Here is a 22381-nt window from a genome sequence, read left to right as displayed (position 1 = left end):
ACTTAAATGAACAACACTTGACTCATTACACTTTACCATTTATTAACAAAAACTAAACCGAAGCAATTTGTGTAAAATAACACCCTGTGATCCAATAGTTTGAAGTAATGGTTTTCTGTATGATGTCATCAGTCTCTCACATGGTTGTGGAGGAATCTCGGCCACTCTTCTCTCCAGCGTTGCTTCAGCTCATTGAGGTTTGCAGCATTGGTTTCTGCACAGCTCTCTTAAGGTCCCACCACAGCATTTCAGTCAGGTTGAAGTCTGGACTTTGACTGGACCATTGCAACATCTTGATTCTTTTCTTTTTCAGACATTCTGTTGCTGTGTTTGGGATCATTGTCCTGTTGATGAGCCAGTTTCAGCCCAGCTTTAGCTGTGGGACAGATGGCCTCACATTTGACTCTAGAATACTTTGGTATCCAGAGGAGTTCATGGTGGACTCAATGACTGCAGGGTGTCCAGGTCCTGTGGCTGCAGAACAAGCCCAGATCATCAGCCCTCCACCACCGTGCTTGACAGCTGGTATGAGGTGTTTGTGCTGATATGCTGTGTTTGGTTTCCTCCAAACGTGCTGCTGTGCATTATGACCATGTGGATTTGATTAGCAGCATTTAGCTGCTACTTATTCTCTTAATTAATATTTCATATATTGTTGTTCACCTGGTGCTGTATTCAGCCAATTTTAAGACCTGCCAAGTACCAGATTATTCATCTTTAAACCTTTAAAGTGAAAAACGGTGTACTTATTTCTCACATGACTGCAGTTCAGGGGCACAGTTCATTCTACTTATGCGACTGATTCTCTTAGGGGCATGTTGGATCACATGTTCCTACCACTGGCTTAGTTTAGAAGACAAAAAAAAATTCCCCTTAAAAATTAATCAGGAGAGTAAAAAGGAGGGTACAAGCAAAGTTTTTAATCCTTCAAAGCAACTGTACCCTGTGTGATGAACCTACAGCATTATCACAACACTGAGCATGTGCCTGGTGCCCTAGTGAGGACATATGTAGGTCAAGCATGCAGTAAACATGGTTATTTCATGACTAAAACTTTAAAAGCTTTAAGAAACAGGTCAACATCCTCATGAAACAGCCAGACTTCCAGGCTATCACCTTTTTCCCCAAGCTCTGGCTAAATAACATATAATACTGCATCATGCTCACTACAGTACCTTAGACTGGCAGCACCTAATGGAAGTGTCTCCCTCTACTAATGCAATTAACCCAGTTTCTCTGTGAGGCAGAGATCTATAGGGAAGCAATTAAAATCTAAATTCCTCTCAGTGTGTAGACTTCACAGGGAAAAATCCTTGGACAATATATCGTTTGTTTGGAAGAGTTGATAAGTGATTTTCTTTGGATATAAGACATGTTACTGAGAGATACAGGACAGAAAGAAGGACAACAACAACAAACAAATGGAAGTGTGGCGTGAACGTAATAGTGAAGGGACAGAGTACAGAAGAAGGGAGAAAGGTGTGAAAAAGGACAAAAGAAAGGAAGGACGGGCTAAAAGGATGCTTGAATTAAATCATATGAGTGAGGTGTACGAAAGGAAAAAATAAGAGTAAGCAAAGATGCCACATGAGATTGGGAAAAAAACAAAGAAAAGAAGGTCAATAGAAACAAAAAGGATAAAAGAAAGATGAGGAAGACGTGAAATTAGAATTATAACATGAGTAAGAAAAACAGGAAAAATGAAAATCAGGTGGAAGACAACACGGTACAAGGATCAGGAGAAAGAAAAGGAAGAATAAAAGTACAGAAGAGAGGAAGACAAAGAGGAAGGTTGTAAAGGGGTTATGGCAAGGATGGACAGATCAACAGAAGGACAAGAAAATGAAGGTCAGAAGGAGGAAGTAAAAAACAGGATGGAGAAAGGACCCATATAAAGACCCAATCGATGATGGAATTCATAAAGGAATTAAATAATAACAGATTGGAGGAAATGAAAGAGAAGGTGAGACAGGGAGAGGGGGATAAAGAAGAAAAGAAAGGCAGGAATGAAATAAGCTAAGGAAAAAAATAATGAAGGAAGGAGTGCAGAGAAGATGGGGATGAGAGAAGGAACAAATGAAGGCCAGAAGAAGAAAAAAGAACAGCAAGTGTCAGTTAAATATCAGTCTATTAGGCTCATGTTTATTCTCCAGGATTTATTCATATATATGATGGAGAGCATTCTTCATCTTCTCACTCCTTAATACAAACAGCCTGGAGAAAAGAGGACTCCCCCTCTGTTTATTTACACAAAGCCAGAATGTGTGTGTAAGAGCGAACCGTGCATTGACCTTGAATTCGTCCTGCAGGCAACAAACAATCCCAAGTCTTCCTCCTCCTCCCACGGATGAACGTTGCAACGTCTGTGTGTGTGGTGCTGAGGAGGAAGTCTTCCACCTCATCCGTTCACTCTTTCACCTGAAAGAGAGACAAGGAGCAGCAGGGAATGAGAAATGACACTGGTCTCAGACATATGTGTGGCTTCTTCTTCTATAGAAAAAATTGATGCAATCAATGGTCTGATTTTGCTGTTGATCCTAAAGACAACGAAAGTTAGATTTAGTAGTGTGCTAATAAACCTACTTTGCACACCTGTTTAAATAATTGTGTTGCGACACTAAGGAAGCAAATTTCGATAGGACCAATAACTTAGCCTTATGGTGTAAGTTTACGACATCTGTTGCCCCGTCTATTGCTCGAGCTGTGTAAGTTTAAAGTGTGGTTGATATTGACATGACACTGTACCACCCGCGGGGCTACTATTAGGCCCATTTTAGGCCCGGTTCCACCGGGCACAGCATTAGTCTTCATTCCAGAGCAACATAGCTCTGTTTCGTTCTAGCTGTTCATCCAATAAGCAGCCTGAGGAAAGCTTTGAGTGAAAGCTTCTCAACCAATCAGCGGCTTCTACCTCACTTATGGCCCCTGCCCACAGGCTGCATCGTCACCAGCAAGTGATCCAATGAAATGAATGACAATGGCGCGCAAGCTTTTCAAGCAAGCAATGAACGAGACAGACACAGACGATAGCTAATATGAAACGTAAAGCAAATTAGCTTATTTTCACATGAAAACACAAGGAAACTCCCGACATATCAAGTACGGTTATGAGTGATGATATAACGTTACCATCCAGCTCGGCTGCCCTTTCCCCATCAAGTCCTGCCGAAGCCACCCCCTCACACCAGCAAGGTAAGTAACAGTTCACGTAGTGTCTGGCTGTCTGTATGCACTTTTTCTGGAGGTAAAAATGATATTGGCAGTAGGCAGAGGTAACTTATGATAGAGTTTTATGCGTTGTGGATGGCCGGGTTCAGCTGCAACACTGTTCAGTACCACAGCAAAGCGCTGAAACGGAGATGAAGGGGAACCCGTTTTTTTTGGCTTTTTTAACTGGTCCATCCAGTTTTCTGGAGGCCCACCCACAATTAAATTCCTGGTGCCGCCAGTGCACTGTACATTTATTAAAGTTGTGGCAAAAGATCCCAACCAGACTGTATTTAACAAACAAACACGAGCGACACTTTGATTTAAGAACAACGTTAAACAACAACTATCACGTGCATTTTTAATTGTGGTTTTAAGTACAAAAACTACTGCGATTCCCTGGTCTAACATATTTATTCAAAGGCAGCAAACACATTTGTAAACGTGGTTTGTTTTCATTTGCAATTCAAAATCACCATCTACATTTAACAAATGTTAACTTTTTCAGACTGCATTGAATGAATCAAATTACCTTACACAAAAATGTATAGACTGACTGTACTTTTTAGTTTATTTCAGGGGGAAATCAAAGAAAGTACAATAAAAAGCTGAATTTCTTAATAAGTGACCATGTTAAAATCTGTTAACCTTAACTCAAAATGTGATTTTACACATTTTGCACCTTTTAAGCAATTTCATTTAATCAGTTGACTTAAAAACAAGCATTGATTGTTATTTTATTGATTTATTATTTCATTTCATCAAAGTAAAGTTATAGCCTACGTCTAAATGTTTGTGGTTAGGATGTTAGAACTTTAATTTTTAGTTTAACAGTTGTGCACAGCTCCAAATCAAGTGTCCGGACAGGATGGCTTCTGTGACGATTGCACCAAAATACATCATGTTACCTTGTGGAGTTATTCTTATGTCTGGTAGGACATCTCCTGATCCGAATCGGCAGATTCGTAGATTTAGTGGCTACTTCACGTTTTGCTTTAAGACTGTGTTATTTGCTGAGTTGCTAATTTTACCTGATAATGTAATTGTTTGTACCTAACTGTTAATGTTGCCACTGTCAGGTTTGATAATTTCTCATTGATTCTCATTAATCACTAATGTCTGATTCCTCTTTATTACTTAGAAATTAAAATTGTCTTGAGAAGAGGTCTCCCTGCTGTGTCTATGGTTTCATATTTACTTTGGAATCTCTCTTCATGGAGGCAGTGGAGTGTAACTATGTTTTCTGGGCTGAATGGGAGGTATGGGAGTAAAATCCAAAATGTAATGTAATGTACCTTTGGCTTGTTTTGAATTTCTGTAATGTGAGGAAATGGAGTGTGTTGGTGGAAACTGGTGGCGGGGGAGTAAGCCGCCTTCAATCTGTTGCCCTCCGCTTTCTTTCTTTTTATCTGAGGCAGGCTCGATGCATCTCAGTGGCGGTTAGTGTATCAATATTTTCATATGAGCGCTTGTTTTTTGCTTGGGTTTGGGAAGAGAAGGCTGTCTTTGTGGAGTTTGAGTCATTGGAAATATAGATGGCCTTGTGCGACTCAAAGAGGCTGAGATCTTTCTCCTGCTGTGTCATTTCAGTTTCAAGATACTGACACAGTGTCGATGACAAATGGTAATCGGTGGTTGTTGCAGCTGTCCAATCCCTGCATGAGAAAAGGTCCTGAATGTTTTGGCTGATGCTAAGTTAAACACGGTGGGTCCAGGTAAGTTTCAGAGTATTTAATGATAAACACAAAAGATTACAAGTGGCCTTCCGATGACATGCGCTATACTAGATGGATTAACGTGTGCACTTTTACGTTTGTATCAAAGCGGTCAACAAAAGTTCGCCTCTCTCCTCTCTCGTGCAGGTGATTCAGCCCCTATTATAACCTATGACCCAAACCCCGCATATCACCGTGGCAACCAGACCAAAGAAATAAAAAACCCAAATAGTGATGAGCAAAGCAATATATGGCTCCTACAGTGGTATTTTTTCTTCCTCCAGGACTGTTGGTCTAAACTTAGTCGCATATCATGGCAGTTTCTGGATAGGTGGATCCTTTTAATTTAGGTAAAATTAAGTGATAGTCACGTTGATTTTTTTTTTAATTCATACGTACTGACTTGAATCCAGAAACTCATTATAAAATGATAAATTAATGATGATGATGCTTCTGGAATCTCCCTACCAAGCTCTACCCCTTGTTTGCTAACATTTAGTCCAATTACGGTAGCTTTTTTTACATAAAACATTTTTGGTTTTTTAGATTTTAAAGGTCTCTAACACCAGTTAGTTTAGTTAAACAAGTCAAACCATGTACCTCTTTGAACAATCAACCCACTGTTGCTCCCTGCAGTGCTGCCCTATCACCCAGCTTTGGGTCAGCTTTATAATTGGGGGGTGCCCATTTGTCATGCTGAGTTTGCAAATCACTTCAGCATGTTTTCCAGGCTGATTTCTCCACCGTGCATCACTCACCCATCAAGCAGCCCCACCTTGAGCAAACTGCTGTGCCAATGATTGCCTGACACTGCCAACCATATATGTTCTCATGGAAATTCATAATCTACAACACATCCTCATCTCTGCCCTTGGGGAACTAAATACTTGACTCCTGCTGAAGTGAGATCTGAGTGTCAGCTGCTATCTCAGTTGTATCTATGAAGTCTCAAATCTTCCAGTGTTCAGTTATGGCCATCACAATGACTCGCTGTCTGATACAGCAGACTTTACAGCAAATTAGTCCCTTTAAAGGCAATGTTAAAGCTTTGGTAGTATTAGCTTTAAAGAGTTAATACTTACAGATACATAAATCATAGGCTTTCTTGTTTGCAGTCATAGATTATTGTTTCCAAAATCTTTCTATGCAGCAAATTTTGGGGTGTACTTGCTGCATCCATCCATACAAACTCTTTTTGTTTGAACGTGTTTGAAAGGGTCACACACATCTTATTCAGAGGTGAAAAATGACTTAAACACAAAACACACAACATCACATTGCGTAATGTAGTGAAACCAGTTAACACATGTATGTATCTCTGAGCGCTGAACCCAGTGTTGTTGTCAGTGCTGCCCCATCATCCAGCTTTGGGTCAGCTTTATAATTGAGGGTGCACATTTGTCATGCTGAGTTTGCAAATCACTTCAGCATGTTTTTCAGGATGGTGCCTGCGGCGTGCATCATTCACCCACCTAGCAGCCTCATCTTGAGCCAAGTGCTGTGCCAATGATTGCATGACACTGCCATCCATCCATGTTCTCATGGAAATACATCATTTATGGAGACCTAAATGCTGTTATGCTAACATCAGATCTGACTGGCCAGCTGCTGTCTCGGTTGTTTCTGTCTCTTATGTCTTGTGCTCACCTGTTGATACTATAAAGCGTCACTGTCCTGCAGAGCAGATATTCCGTTTGTCACATTTGTCCCTTCTAAAGGTAATTGGTTTTGGCGGAAAACATCAGCTTAATTTTGTGTCCTTTCCAAAATGCTGTACAAGCAGCAAATTTTGGGTCCACCACATGCTTCCATGCAGTATGCCAACTCTTTTTGTTGTGTGTTAGAATCACCTGCATCTTATTTAAAGGCATCAAAATACTGTAACACTCAAAACACAAAAACATACAGGCTCATCAGAGCACATTTGAATTATTTTCTTCCCTTAACTGGACTTCTTTACATAAACATACTCACAACAGCATGATCTTAAGCAAGCCCTAACTTTTTTAAGACCAATCCAAATGAACAGATCCATAGCTTTTATTTCACATATTTCTACGTATGATTAGCTGTGTTGAGCTTAAAAAACTACAGCTGCAACACCCTGAAACTACATACTACCTAAAATCTAAATCTGCTGTCTTGCTTTGCTGATAAACTACAGTTGAGCTTTGGTAAAGTCTTCAAAAGAGTCAGACAACGCCGATTTGGTTTGTGCTGCCTGAGAAATCTAATTGATTGTTCCAATCGAATGTGTTGACACAAGTTAAAGAACGTCCCCTTGTCCTTTTCCTGACCTGCTAAGTTATTACTCCAGTTGACTGCTCTTGATAACACCTTCACTTACCCATCACAACAAAATCCATTTATATCATAAGACAATAAGAAATGTGTAAAGATGACATGATGGCCTCTTGTTAAGTGACCTGCATTATGACTGAAAATGGTTTTCACACTTTCCTCCAAACCCTGCCTGAACTTTTGAAACCGACCAACACCCAGTGACTCAACATCTGAGTGTTTTTGACTTGTTTCAGCCTTCATGCAGGACGACAGGCTGTGTGTACTTTTTGTGCACCGGGGACTTGCAGTGCACGTGACCTCCTCGACCTGCAGTGGCAAATAAACACATCAGCTTGAATCCGCTCCCCCACCCAACTCACTCACTCTGTTGCCTGTCCCTCCGCTGCCTGAATTGCTAAACATGTGTCTTCTAGAGTTTAAAGGTGTAGAAATTTGGAAACTATATAAATATTCTTAAAAACTGCAAAAAGTAAACAGAGAGAAGTTTAAAGGATGACTTTATAACAGCCTGCTGTGCATTTGTATCAGTTATTCCCAGTTTCACAATCTCTGATTGCTGTGCAGCAATTATCCATAATATTGTGCTTAATATTCATCCACATATACAACTTGATGTTTATAATGTAATACTTATTAGAATTACTGTAAAGAAATGGATATATCCCAGATGATTGAATGCTTATTTGGTCATTTTGGTTATTTCTTCCTCAAACTGTTTCCAGGTGCTCGTTCATACTGAATCGTTTAGTTTCTGTCTATGGAAAAGCCCCTGATGACTTTTTGTTGAAAACTGGCACTATATAAATAAACAGAATAAATTCTGCATGCAGAATTCTTGTTGTTTGATCGATTCCATGAGCACGCAGCAGAGCATTTTCCGACCACAGACTGTTTTTCACTGTTCAGCTAAAATATGTGTGCTGTCAGTGAATAAGGGAGTCCATCTTATCTTATCTTAAATCACATCCGGTATACAGCCCCATTCCCAATTCCTCCCTTGGCTTCACCATTCCATTTTGCAAGACGACCCTTTTCATAGATATCAGGTAGTAGTGGTCAACGAGCTGAGGAATGTGGGTGTTTGGGCAAAACTGGCCAAGGGGAAGAACTGGGATAGGGTGTGTGTTGCTGGACAATTGTGTTGTTTTTGGAGGTTCTTTGCCAACATATTGCTCATTACCTTCTACTTATCTCATCTTACCTTATAAATAAATGCAGTTGTACCCTAAACCTGCATTCTATCAAATGGCCAGTAGTAATTGTGACTCCAGTGAAAATAAGTCAGAAAAAACATGGAACATCATGTTCGTTTAGTCGGCTGTGGTCTAATTTAAAGTAAACTATAGAATCATTCAGCTGGGGCTACTTTGTGATTGGCTGGTTGCTACACTGTGGGAGTGCAAAGTTCCTGTGATTCTCAGCTATTTTGGTAACATCCATTTTCACAGAAGGTGAGATGGTTAGGGCTAAACCAATGGATGGCATCAGGGTTGCTACATCCCTCATGTTTATACATCCCATGGTTCATCTGGTTCATGTAGTAAACTTTTTTGGCACACTGTTCAAAGGGCGTGTCCAACAGTACCTACATTTAGCATGTAGGCATGTTGGAGTATCGATTAGTTGTTTACATTGCAAACAAATACTCAGCACTCTGGCCAGCTTGGCTTAGTCAGTGAGCAGATTTATCTTGACGTTAAGCTCATTAGGACACCTGCCAGCTCCCTTTCCTGCCTGACAAACATTACCACATAGGAAGCATTTGGAGTTATAACAGTTTGGTTAATTTTGAACCGGTGGGACCTCCAGGTGAAACATTTCTCTATTGGCCAGGGAGCTGCAGCAGCTATTCACTCTTAGCAAAGACAGTCAAATGATGTATTATTATATGCAGCGTAATAATGAAGCTTGTTGTCATATTGGGGTCTCCACAGACACTTTCATACATTTAATTATTTAATTTTCCCCACAGAATCTAATACAGTCCAACAGACCACACTGTGACTGTGACATACTGATGCAAAAGCCCTCAGGTGTAAAGAAGCTCATCTCAGCTTCACTCTGCATTCTCACACATTCCACTGACGTCAAATTGCATCTGTGAGTGGACTGAGGAAAGGCTGCGAGAATGAGCTACAGCGAAGACACTGCGACTGGACACAAGATGAAACATTTAAGAATGCTTCAATCTCCTTGTATACTTCAGAATAAAACTACAGAGAGACTGCTCATGTCTCCCCGGTTACTCAGCATGAATCCTTTATATCTGGACTGTCTAAACACACTCCCACCTCCTGCACTTCTGACTGAAACAGATACACCAGCTTATGGTTTACCGCGTTTCTAAACTTTTATGATCAAAGGTATGTGTTCCAAACTGCCGCCATGGGGAGATTTTAATACTCGTCTGCACAGCCAGCCGTACACATTGACGATGACTCATGCAGGGTTTAATGTGATTTTCATGTTCTGCTCGTCAGCACTACCTGATGAAAAGCCTGTGGACTCATTTAGATCACACATCATACAAATCTGTGGAAAGCACGTACGAGTCCAGAGCACATCTCAGGTCTGCAAGCATTTGCACAAGTCTAAGCTGAAAGGGTTTTTGTCAGGTCATGTTGCAAGTGCCAAGCTGAAAGCCAGAGAGAGTTCAACTTACAGTTCATGGTTTATGGGCCAATTGCCAAGCTGGGGGTGTTAAGAATCCCCTTTGGGTCACAGTTCACACACTTACCACAATCAAAAACCCAGTTTCTGCACATCCATCTGTGAGTCTTTAACACGAATCTTAAGTATAACCATGGTTTGGTGGTTAAACACTATCCAGCCAGCTTGTTTACCGTCTGTTGTTTGATCAGCTCTGCACCAAAGTGACACGAGTGACACAAAACAAGGAGCCATGAGGAACTCTTAACCGCTCAGTGCAGCCACAGCATCCCAGCACACGGCTAGATGACGCACGGAGGAAAAACTGCAGAAGAGTAATGAGCAGGAAACGAGAGAAAACAGTTTTTTAAACAAATGTACAACCAACCCAAGGCACACCTTACAGGCTTAATCATTAGCAGCATTTGTTTGACAACTGCTGAAGACCAATCCTTTCATTATATTCCCAATTATCATCCACAGCAGTGATTTAAAGATATGCGACACTACTTTGTGTTCAACATTCAGCCACTACAATTAGCACACTGTATACCATGTTATCAAAAATACTACTGTGTGATAATGAGGCTCTACAACTGAATATATGTTGTTGAAGTTCATTTGAGCAAAAGTGACAACTCTCAACAGCTTGATACCATTAATTAAAATAAAAAATTAACACAAAAGCTACCATCAGTTTTATTTTATTATCACTTTCTGAATGGTGAGTAAGAAAAGCTACCCTTCTTCTTTAAGCTGTTCCATTTATAATACACTGCCAGTTTAAGGAAATATTATGAATATACTTCAGCAATTAAAGATAATAGTGTTAATATATTTTATTTTCACCATTCAATGGATGGTTCATACATGGGACTCAAGTTCAGCCCAAATATTCAACTCTTACTTGTGATTTAGACATGGTTTTCTGTAACTGTTTGTATTAATTTTACATAATTGCAGTTCAATCATGTTTAGGCATGTTTAGGGTGAGAAAAACATCATGGTTTGCCTTCACAAACACCCAGTCACTGCATCTTCCTCTGAGTACAAATCTACTTTTACCAGGTGATCAGTCCCACCCTACTCTGAAAAAGCCAAGGCTCCAGCACAGAAGAGACAAACACTGATGACAACCAGGTGTTCACCATCTCAACCAATGACATTTTGACTAAAGGGCCAGGGGATCAAATCACCAATCTTATGATGGATGGATTGCCTATAAGAAATCCTTGGTTACAGTCATCCATTTAAATGGAATTTAAGACAAAATACACTGAACAAATTTAAGAACATGAATCCCACCTTTTCTTTCATGGGCTCTGTATTTAAATGTCTTCATTTAAAGCATTTTCACTGCAGTTTATTTCAGATAAGTTAAACCCATTCTCACTTACACCAAAAATAGATCAGTGGGATCAGAAAACATAGGTCACTATGTCACTTACATTGTGAACAAGCTCAGTTTAGCTGGATTAGCTCCTACTTTATTTGGATGAAAAGGGGTCACACCTCTAATATCCTTTAATCCTCAGGAAAACTTAACTCGCACAACTACAGCCAGAGATAAAAGTCAAACGACTGGAGTTTTATACTGAAAACTGACAAATACTTATAGTTAACTATTAAGATACGTATTTTCTAGCTAGAAGTTTTCTCTTTTAGGTTAAGTTCGTCTAATGAAAATAACTGTTTTCTTTTGATAAGAATTGACATCAGGTTGAACAATTTCTAGTAAATTAAGCTTTAAGAGACAAGAATTCAACTATTTGATGCAATGTAAAACTACTGCTCTTCCCTGCTATAGAACATATTACTTATAAACTTAACAGGTACCTTACAGCTGTGTCTCTAATTCAGGCCCGGCAGGGATAGGGTCGGAAAATAAATTTAGCCTATGTGTCACAATTAAACTGTGGATGCTAAAGACGAGAAAATTCAGTTACGGTAAATAATTATGCTGTTATTAACATTCTGTTATACAGGATTAGGCATTTTTCATATTTATAGTGATAAATAATCATACATCATGGTGTTTCATTCCTCCATTCTGAAACTTTTTGGGTCACTTGTTGCACATGGTGCGCACATCTTTCAAGGGATTTTAATCTGACCTGGTTCTGGAAGTATAAAGTATGTTTTCAAGTGTCAAGTGAGTATTTTGTTAGCTCACTGCTTAATTTATTCTACTGCTAGAATAAAAGTCTCATCAATAACAATGGGAATTGGACATAAAATGCTGCCCTTAATACAAGCCTGGTACCCTCAAGCCACAGAAGTGAATAAAGGCCTCGGCCACTATTTGAGGAAATATGGTATTTAAAACATCACCTATCAGATAACACTAACCTGCTATGTTTTATCATGTCACTTTGACAGCCTTAGTCGTGTCTGTCTTCATATAGTAAAATGTAGATGACTTTTTACCATATTTCAAAGGATGTCAAATGTTTAGTTCCCACCCACTAGAACAGAGTAAATCCAACAGTCATCTTACGGCTGTGAACCTTTCTCATCCCTCATTATAGCGAATAACCATGTGCCTGTAGTATACAAATCCAGCAGAAATAGACAGGGACATATGCTTGGACTTGATTATACTCACATCGCCACACTGAGTGACTCTCTCTCTACACGTGAAGTGGAAGTCATGTGCTTGGAAATATCGTTAAGCTAATTCAAAGCTTTACTCCGGACAGCTTTAAAGCCTGAGCTTAAGAACAGCACAAAGGCTATGAGGGGTCAATCTACTCTTTGGTGCGATGAAAACACATTTTTAGGAGCTGCCAACTTATTTACAAGACCAGCAATCGCTCACCTAGCACTGACAGTAAAAAGGTCCAAGAACACATCTGCCACCTGTTTATGCCAGTAGGTGGTTGTGGGTAAGAGGAAATGTCATATTTAATCTGTTCTGTGGAAAAGTTTTCATAAATCCACAAGGGACCTTTCTGGTAGAGGTTCAGCTACCACAGTACAGCGTCATCTTCTGAATTTCTGTGACTATATCCAGTCCCTCAATGCTGCAGGTTAAAAACTGCCCTTCTTTCCAACAGTTTTAACTCAACTCTTCCTTCAGGCAACCCAAATTCAGCCAAGCTTGACAATAAGAGAAGCAATTTGTTTAAAAGGACTGTGGAGTGCTCTTCTCTAATGTTTCATTAAATTATCCCTATTCACCCGCCTCTACTCTGTAAAGCCTCTTATGGCAGCAGTGGGATTTCAAGCACCAGGGCTGAGGTCAGTTGCAATCGGATATTTCTTTCTATGGCTGGAGAATGTTACGGAGCCACTCCAGCTGGGCTTGCAATGATTGCTGCTTTGTTGGTGCCATTGTATGTGACGTGTCCTCGCTGCTCAGTAGAGGCTAATACAGACAATTAGGCAGCTAATAGCAACAAAAGCTACGTGACATGGATGTTACACAGCAGTGTTGTGCAGCACATAGTTGAATGTTCCTTTACAGCTTTAAGCAAAAGTAAAGCACCCCCTGAACATAATCCCTTGAACATGTAGGTTTTATTTTTATATATTTTTTTTAGGTAACATATTATGAAATTTCAGGACAGCAAAACATACTCTTCTTGCGAGATAGCAGAAACAACCTGTCCTAATCTGGGCCACTTTTGGCGCTTAGCATTAATCATTTACAGCACAGACAAGTATTATGTGGGCGAGATATGGTTTGAAAGCCATAAACCAGCTTTGATTGGGATATGACAAGTGTTGGGAGGATCAGACATGTCCCAAGGCCCAAAGAAAATGCAGATTTGAGTCACACTAAATCAGCATCGCCATAAGGCCAAACATTCTTTACTATCTGAATTCTATAAAGTACAGCTCTCAGCTGTTTGGCCTTTTGCTTAAGGCAGAGGCTTCGCCTCTTTAAAGGCTTGCAAGATGCTATTGCTAATGTAGCTAATGTATCCTCAGGTTTGAGCGAAAAAAATACTTCCATAAAATTTTTATTCTGTGGTCCGATTTAAATTTCATGTGTGTGCTACTCTCGGAAACACTCACACATAACATACAAACACACACTAAGTGAGGTTCTTTAACTATTAATTTAAACTTTGAACACAAGATAGCATTAACCAATAAGCTAACATAAACAACTGTCTTACACACAATCCCTTAAACAAGTCTGTGTTTTGTAGGCAACATGTTATTAATAAAGTTTTCAGGACAGCAATTATGCCGATCTTCTTCAAAGCGCGGCTTTCAGCTGCTTGGCATTTTGCTTAAAGCAGATTGCTAGTATCTTTAAAGGCTATTAAATGCCTAATTTAGCTAGGTCCACAGATATGCCAAATCAAAAATAGAAAATTGCTTCTGAAAATTTTTCATATTTTGGTTGTTCTTATGTTTGAATTCCATGCACATTACTCTATTACTCTCACAGTATTTGTTCATACACAAACAGCAAGTAAGGTTTAACTGTTCACAAGTTAGCAATACCTATTAGCATTTTGCTAAAGCAAAGAGTTGATTTTCAATTTATTCAAATTAACTGTTAAGTTGCGTTAGACCTAAAAAAAAAAACCCATCTGTTTCGCTGTCCTTTCACAAAGGCACATTTTTCCAAAAAGGCGCAACATGTCAACATGCAGCGGAAGTTTAAAGTTACTAATAGTCCTGTCAAATGCTTATTTCTGCTATCATACGTAACGGCTGCAAATGTACTTCTAATCTAGTTGTGCTCTCAGGCAGTTTTTTTTTACAGTATGATTTTTTTTAAAACAGACAAATTCTAATGCAAAGCCTAGGGGGTCTTGGTATCTTAGAGGGCAAATGCAGTACTTTATTTATAAACCCTGTATTTACAAAATGTTTAATCTATATTGGATTTATGCAGATAACCAAGTAAGTTTGATGTGGGTCACCGCTGAAATGTCAACTTTTAGAGTTGATTTGCAATTGCTTATCTCTAGCACACACACACACACACTAGCACATATTTCTTTGAGTGTGATCCAAACTGTTCTAGCTTTACTGCAAACATGCAACACTGTCACTCGGATTCAGTGCATCTGCAGCGATGCAAAGCAGTTCTCTCATCTGAAATTAATGAACTTCTTTTGTACTAAAATATATTGTATGTGTTGCTTAATTTTAAATTCAACAAAGCCATACCCTCCATTTTTGTATTTTGCCCTGTTCCAGTCACAAACATGAAGCTAATGAGCTAATGCACTTTCACACACTAAGCAGCTCAAGGAGTTTTAAATACCACCCAACCCTGTTTACACCAAGTAGGTTAGCTGTAGTGTCACATTTTTCAGAGATAGTGGCCTCTTTTATTTACTGACAACAGAAAAAAGTTTGCTCACAAGCAGATTTAAATGCAATATAGGAGTGAGCTCTTCATGCTCCCATTACTATCCCATTATTTATGTCTCATACTCTTGACAGTACAACTACTAAGTGATCTTTAAACATCCATAATATGATACAAACAAGATGAGAAACCATTGCAGAGCCTGAAAAAGAGCACAGTAAGAACATATCGGTTCTGCAGCTGTGAATATCACTTCACAAACAGCATGACCTGAATAACAATCTGTCTTGCAATGGTAACCTTGCTGATTTGATGCACACTAACAAGGTGACAATGTTCTACTCTGGCTATCGAAAACAAGATGTTATTTGCTCTAAGCATCTTTGCAATCCAAAAAGAATTACTGTAAAACTGGGAATGAACTGAAAGATAGCAGAGGATATATTTTTGTGGCAAGATTGGCAATGAAAGTAAACCGATAGGGTTAGCCAGTTGGTTGGTTGATGAAATTTTGATCAAACGGTCACGGATTCCCCTGCGCATTGGGACAAAATTGGGATTTGGAAGTAGGAATTGGGATTAGAGATCCGTTTTTACCCAAATGGTTAACATTTTCAATTATTCAGTGAAATTTCACTCAACAGGATGGATTGGCACAACAATTCCAACAGATGTTCACATTCCTCAGAGGATAAAACATAATCTTCTGGTGTTTCCTTTTGCTTTGTCACAAGACTGACTGAACAATTGTTATTCACCCCTTACCAACTGCATGAATTGAAATGTCATTTATGTGTAACACCACCAACTGGGCAATGTTTTGAGAATCAGGAGCCACAGATTCTAGATTTGTGGTTTCCAGAAAATGTGTGGAAAGTGACATAAACTTTGTGAAAGAATAAATGTGTGCATGCAAACTGTACATATGGTCATGGTGGTTATATTGAAAGTTGTCTTTCTACCTTGTGGCAACCAACATAAAGCTTTTGCATCATCACCAAGACTACAATCCAACCCTTTATTGTCCATCCTCTCCTTTAAAAGACATCCAACGATAAATGAGTCAGACAGTGAGTTTCCATCACATCAAACTCCTTCTACAGACTACTTGTTTATCTCTTTTGGCATTGCTTTCATATGTGCTTGGCAGGCTTGACACTGAAGCAGTTCAACAGTTCACTCAAGAAAATGAATAACAGAGTCTTATCCACATTATCAAGGAATTGATGCACATCTGCAATTTTCTCTTGGGTGTAAAAACAATTTGTTATACAATTTCTCAAGCAGGTAATACAAATGCTGATGCAAAATTTCCCAAAATTTATTTTAAATTGTGTGGTCAAAATTCATCAACATCTAGCTTTTCCTAAAGTCCTGAACACACTGAAAAACTCATAAGAAAAATTAATAACTCAACCACTTCTGAATTATGCACAAGATTATTCAAATGCGAGTTCCTGGCCTGCAGTTGGATCTAAAAGCCACTCGACTCACTTCCTCTCACTTCTCACTCACTGAAGTGTAAGATTATTTGGCAAACCATGTATGCCTCCCACATGAACAGCATCTGTTGCTACATTTGCCACAGTTAAAATGTTTAGCCTCACAGACATCATGGGAATAGGAGACTTTAATTTGATCTGTAGGATTCACTTTAACATTTGATCAATGATGGACTTCTTCCCTTTAGAAAACAGCCTAAAAATATCAAAACTATTAATTCAATTACCCAACGTCAGGTCATATAAATCCATATGCAGCAAATTAGTTGCAGTGAATTGCTAAATAAAATGTGCAATATATGATGAAATGTTTGCCTCTGTTTTCTATTTCTCCCACAAATGTATCATCCCAGCTTTAATACACTTGCAAAGCAGATACCCCCTCCCTCCTTTCTGCTTCTGGATATTTTCCAGCCCTGTCAGCTCATAGCTACAGCCATGACATTTGTATGGCTCTGGGATTAAAATTGGGAAAAGCTGGCCTTTTAATCTTACATATCCTCGTATATCGTAAAATGTATTACTTTCGAATGAATTATAAGAAAGCATAATGGTTGCAGCCTGTTCCCTGTGCCCTACAGCCTGAGCTGCTACCTACAATATGTAGCAGTGCGGTAAACATTAAGTGAAGAGCCAACATCTCCTGCCTTTTAATCCTTCACTAGCCATATTACAGCACTTTTATAGCAGTTGTTTGGCTCTGCAGTCATGCATTTTTAATTACTCCTGAAAACATCAGTTTTCTAAATACTGTTAAGGGTCAAAGCTTGACGGTAGCAGGAAGCTAGAGCACAAGAAGAACAGTCAGTGTAGCTACCATGATGTCATGGCATCTTGTCCTTTTTAGAGCCTGAAGTTGCCATAGTCTAGAATATAAAAATACTTTATTCATAGTCATAGTTATTCATAGTCCAGTGTTGAGCTAAAGAGTGATTTATGAGAACTAACATATATTATCTATTTAAATATGAAAATTATTTCAAAAGGACCAGTCACACCCTGATCAGAGGATAGCTAGATAACACCATAATGACCAGTGGAAAAAGTTTGACTTCAAGGGTAGTTGATATCTTTTCAGTGGGTGCTGAAGCCAACCTTCAGCAGTGGATTATAGTGGCAGCTCGACACAATAATAATAAAAGAATGAAAGGTGTCCTTATAGTTGTTTTTTGTTCTATTAGTTTTTTCAATTTCACGTTTCAACACAGAACGTGTTGGGGGTCGACTCACTGGTGAAGAACACAACCAGCTGCACCTGGAAATATTAATTAATATATATATTCACTATTTAATATATAGTTTTACTACATAACAAAGCAGTTCTTTGTCCACAACCAGACTGTTACAGAAAGAAATGATATGGTCCCAGTCCATGTAATTGTCGGAAGTAAAATTGATATGCTGTAAAAATCCAGTCTAGTGTTGTGAGATTTGAGTTGTTTTTTATGTGAAAATCACTCTTCTGGTCTGTGCATTGTTAGCTTGACTAGCACTAGCTTGTCAAAATGAAAGGTCTCTGACCACCATCCACTGCAGGTTACACACCTATGACTCATAATTACTTCAGAAAATTCCACAGACAATACAGATATATCCAAACATGGTTTCAGCTATAAAGTCTAAATTTCCTTGCAAATACAAAACCTTTTAGTTCAACTACACTGGTGTTTTTTGACATTTTGGAGTAGCACTGAGCAGCGTTTTGTTGTTACATCTACATGCAAGAGTGAGCACAGAAAGGTGGTTCAGCTAGTCAACGGCAAGGCGATAATGTGATGCAGGAGAAGATGCAGGCTGAGCTGAAAGTTACTCAAAAAAGTCTAAAAGTTTCATGAAGTACATGAGGAAATGTCTGGAAGAAACACTGCACGTAAACAATTACACTCAAAAATGGTGCATGCCTGCGACTTTGACTCACATATTACACTGAGAAATGCTTACAGCCCATTCTCTAGTTGAAAAAGCAGAGTTTTACTTAGTCTTCTGTGAGAGTCAGAATCCTTGACTTGACCTCCACAGTGTTGTGAACCAGCATCTGAAAGCTTTCCCTTTCTGTCCTCACTTGCTTTCCACAGTCACTCGTGAATTAAACATACACAGCCAGCTAAGAGTAGCAGACAAATCCCAGTCCAAAGATGTGTGTTCTCCCTTAAGGCTTAGTTTATTCATCCATAATTCCTTTAACCTCAATTAGACATCTGCTGACTATAACAGAGCACACAAACGGCTCTAAATGAACCAGACTGTGTGGAATAGTTTCACAGAATACACACACCACCCTGGAGGTCTTCCATTCACATTCATGGTACAGTAAAAAATAAAAAGCTGCACGGTGCCTTTGCTCTTAAGTGCTCAGAGAAACAGCAAAATATGGCTACAATGAGCCCTTTTAAGAGCTGTCCAGATAAAAAAAGGCTATTTTTATCTCCTATTGTATATGAGCAATGTGCACTGAAGCCTTTCTATCATATTGTCTGTCTGCAGGCAAGCAATAACCCAAACCAGACTCTGCTTAAAATTGCAGCTGCCTCGTAATGTGAACTTTTGCAGAACTCCATTCGGGCTTGAATTCAATCCCTTTTGGTTCCTACTCATCCTTCTCAACCTCAGTACTAAATGCCCATAGAGTCTTCAACAGATTTGGTTTAATGCTCTTGTGAAGCATAATCTCTGAATGACAAATTGAAATAGACAGGAAAAGAATTAGATGAGATTTTTGCAGAGATTTCTTTCACTGATAAAAAAAAAAAATAAGTATGCAAGAGCACATTTTTAAAGCTTGTGGCCATGATGTAAAACAATCAGATACTTATTGCTGAATAAATGGTGGAAAATATTCATTGACATGCTTGTTTTCTGTTGTAAGCATTTATTCAATGGCTTTTTATTCAAACTTCAGATTACTAAAACATCTTAATTTAAATGTTTTCAACAGAAAAAGATCAGGCTCGGACATTTCCACAAAGTACCACTTTCATACATTCTACACAAACTCAGCAAACCTTTGCAAATTGGAAATAATGACAAATGTTTTTGGCAGCCCTGAAGGATACCAAGCAGGAGTATGCCAGAAAATAGTCATGTAAGGTTACAATAAATTAGAAATAAAACATAAAAAAAACGAAAACAATAACTCTGATTTGATGGTGATTTAAGACATATGATAAGTATTATAATCACTCTTCAAGGAAATGAAACGAAATGAATGTGTCCACCAGATATACAAAAATCCACTACAGTTGTCATGAGACTTTTTGCAAAAAACAACAAAGAATTAAATTGATGGTGTATTTGCACTTCACAGCCAAACAGCAGTTTATAGATCTCAGGACTTTTAAAAATGAAGTACGATCCTGATATTTAAAAGAGACAGTATGCATTCATCACTGCTATTATTTTACAAGCAAAGAGGATTATAACTCAAAAAAAGTAGAAATAAACCACATACTGGAATGTACTATAAGTTATGGAAAACTTACATTGTCATTGAGAAAACTCAAGCTGATATATTTTTGAATTTATCATTTAGAAATTGTTTTCCTTCCATTTGTTTGTCATTTGACTTACTGTGATTGTATATTCTCTGATTCTGTGCTTTGTTTTTGTAGATATAACAATAAAAAGAGGCATCGAGAGGAGCAACACAACCTGTGAGCGAATATATTCAACCGTAGCAAATCTGACAGAAGAGGACTCTTAAAATACAGAATTGATACATTTTCTGGTTAGTTACAATGTCCAAGGGCTCTGATCAGATCACACAAATAAAAGTTCTTGTACTGTGAATTTCTTTGCTCTGGTGATGTTCATAGATTATTCGAAAACACAATAAAAAATAAATAGTTGAGACTTTGGCACAGAGCATGACTGAATACAGAGATGACTGTAACATGTCTGAAGAGGAAATAGAATCATTTGAGTTGTTTGTATGTGAAGATGAGCACAGAGAAAACACCTGGGGCCCACATCTAGTTTAAGACGTGCAATGTTTGAGCTCTGTTGTCGTGCTACAAACAGCCTGATTTGTTCAGAAAAAAAACAGATGATACGATCATCAATATGATCATCTTGGCAAAAAATAGCACCGGGTTTGATAGTGCTGGTGATAAAAGGAGTTTAAGACATAATTTGTTGGTATCATGTGTGTCTTTAGCACAAAGTTTATGAGTTTAACAATAAGTTAATTTGTACAGCAGTCACACTGACTTAATCCACTGTGAGAAGAACTCTACAGATGATTCAGTACAGGAACAATCTCACAAAGGCGAGGAGAATTTCTGTCACTGTGTGGATCTACATTTTCTGTAAATGGATGGAAACCGTTGATAGACCCATCTTCTACACAACAAATAAAAAAAACAAAAACAAAGGGAAACCATCACCAGCATGCATTGACGATGTTTTTGGGTAAACCTTTTAACATGAGAACTATCCAGTCCTTCGGAAAACTGAATGCTAGGAGGAAGCCAATCGGTCTTCTTTCAACAGAAATTTTCACAACAAAACAAGGCTCAAATTGATTAAAAGCAACATCTAAAAACAGCTGAAACCACATGTCCTGCTCGGAGGTTGATACAGCTATTTGTTAAACTGGTTTTAGAATGAAGCATTTGAGAAATACAGATACACATCGACGACATAGTTTTGGACATAATTCAGGGATAGTTTTCAGTGCATCCAGTGATGTACAGTATGGTGTCCTCATTTCTCAGAGCTGAGTCAAATAAAAGTTCTAAGTTCATGCTTTAGTCCAAGGTGCATCTCACAATGCTGCACTGCCCCATGTCCTTTCAATCATAAGATCTGGATCATTTAAAATTTGATCTTTTAGAGACATAACTGAAGACTGAATTCAAACTGAAAGTTACACTATAATGATTTTGGATAATTACCTCGCTTTCATGCCTCATCCATTCTCCACTTAAGATGAACAGAGTCCTTTTACTGTGACAGGCCATTATCATAGGACGTGACATAAAGAGGAAAGTGAAACATTCATAAGAGACTCATTTTCCTCTTAAATTTAAGAGACTTCTACTGCAATGACTATTGTTTTCTCTCCTTTGGCACATTATTAATTTCCCCCAATTTTTAATAAAGATAACAAAACACACACAACTGATTACTCTGAAAGTGATGGAAACTTTACCACAATTAACCCTTTTGGATTATTTGCAGTGATATAGACCGAGACTGTGATAGACTTTTAGATGTCTAACGTCTGACTTTTATTCTATAGTTACACAATGGTGTACTGTATTTGCTGTATGAACTTTTAAACTGCATGCCACCACCACACAAAGCTTACGAGACACTCCTGTAACATTGCAAAAGGTGTTAAGCCCGTGCCTCACTGCCTTTTATTAAAATTGAAAGCTTATAAGATCCAATACAACATAGTAAGAACCCAGATAAGTCATGCTGTAGATGGAGTAATATATGTAAAGAGGTGTTTGTTGTCCTTGTATCTGCTACACAAAGGTAAATACTAATCAAACCTTGAGCTTGTTGTCTCTAATATTGGGACAAAATAACATCACAAAGATGAACTTGCATCAGCCCAAACATTTTGACCACCTGGATAATATTGACATGTTCCCTATTTTGCAGTCAAAAGCTCTGAAACCTCAACACCTGGACTCCATTAGACCGAAGCTGTCGGTAGAAGATCCTTTATATTCTGTACGCTACAAGTCCGATCAGCCATAGACCGCATACGTTTGTCC

The 22381-nt window shown here is 38.6% G+C and overlaps 1 protein-coding gene across 1 annotated transcript in view; it reads right to left on the bottom strand.

The window, feature by feature from the left end:
- The window catches only part of LOC140270762 (leucine-rich repeat and fibronectin type-III domain-containing protein 2), a 146057-nt gene that overhangs the window by 97090 nt on the left and 26586 nt on the right, over positions 1-22381 (bottom strand). The window contains exon 2 of the mRNA XM_072365963.1: positions 2292-2418. The gene's annotated coding sequence lies outside the window, so the exon portion shown is untranslated. The remainder of the gene's footprint in view (positions 1-2291; positions 2419-22381) is intronic.

This window comes from Leuresthes tenuis, unplaced genomic scaffold (assembly GCF_036924035.1).
Source record: "Leuresthes tenuis unplaced genomic scaffold, fLeuTen1.0.hap1 SCAF_15, whole genome shotgun sequence".
Lineage (NCBI taxonomy): Eukaryota > Metazoa > Chordata > Actinopteri > Atheriniformes > Atherinopsidae > Leuresthes > Leuresthes tenuis.
Note: the sequence above shows the minus strand (reverse complement) of the source record. Positions and strands in the feature narration are given on the sequence as shown.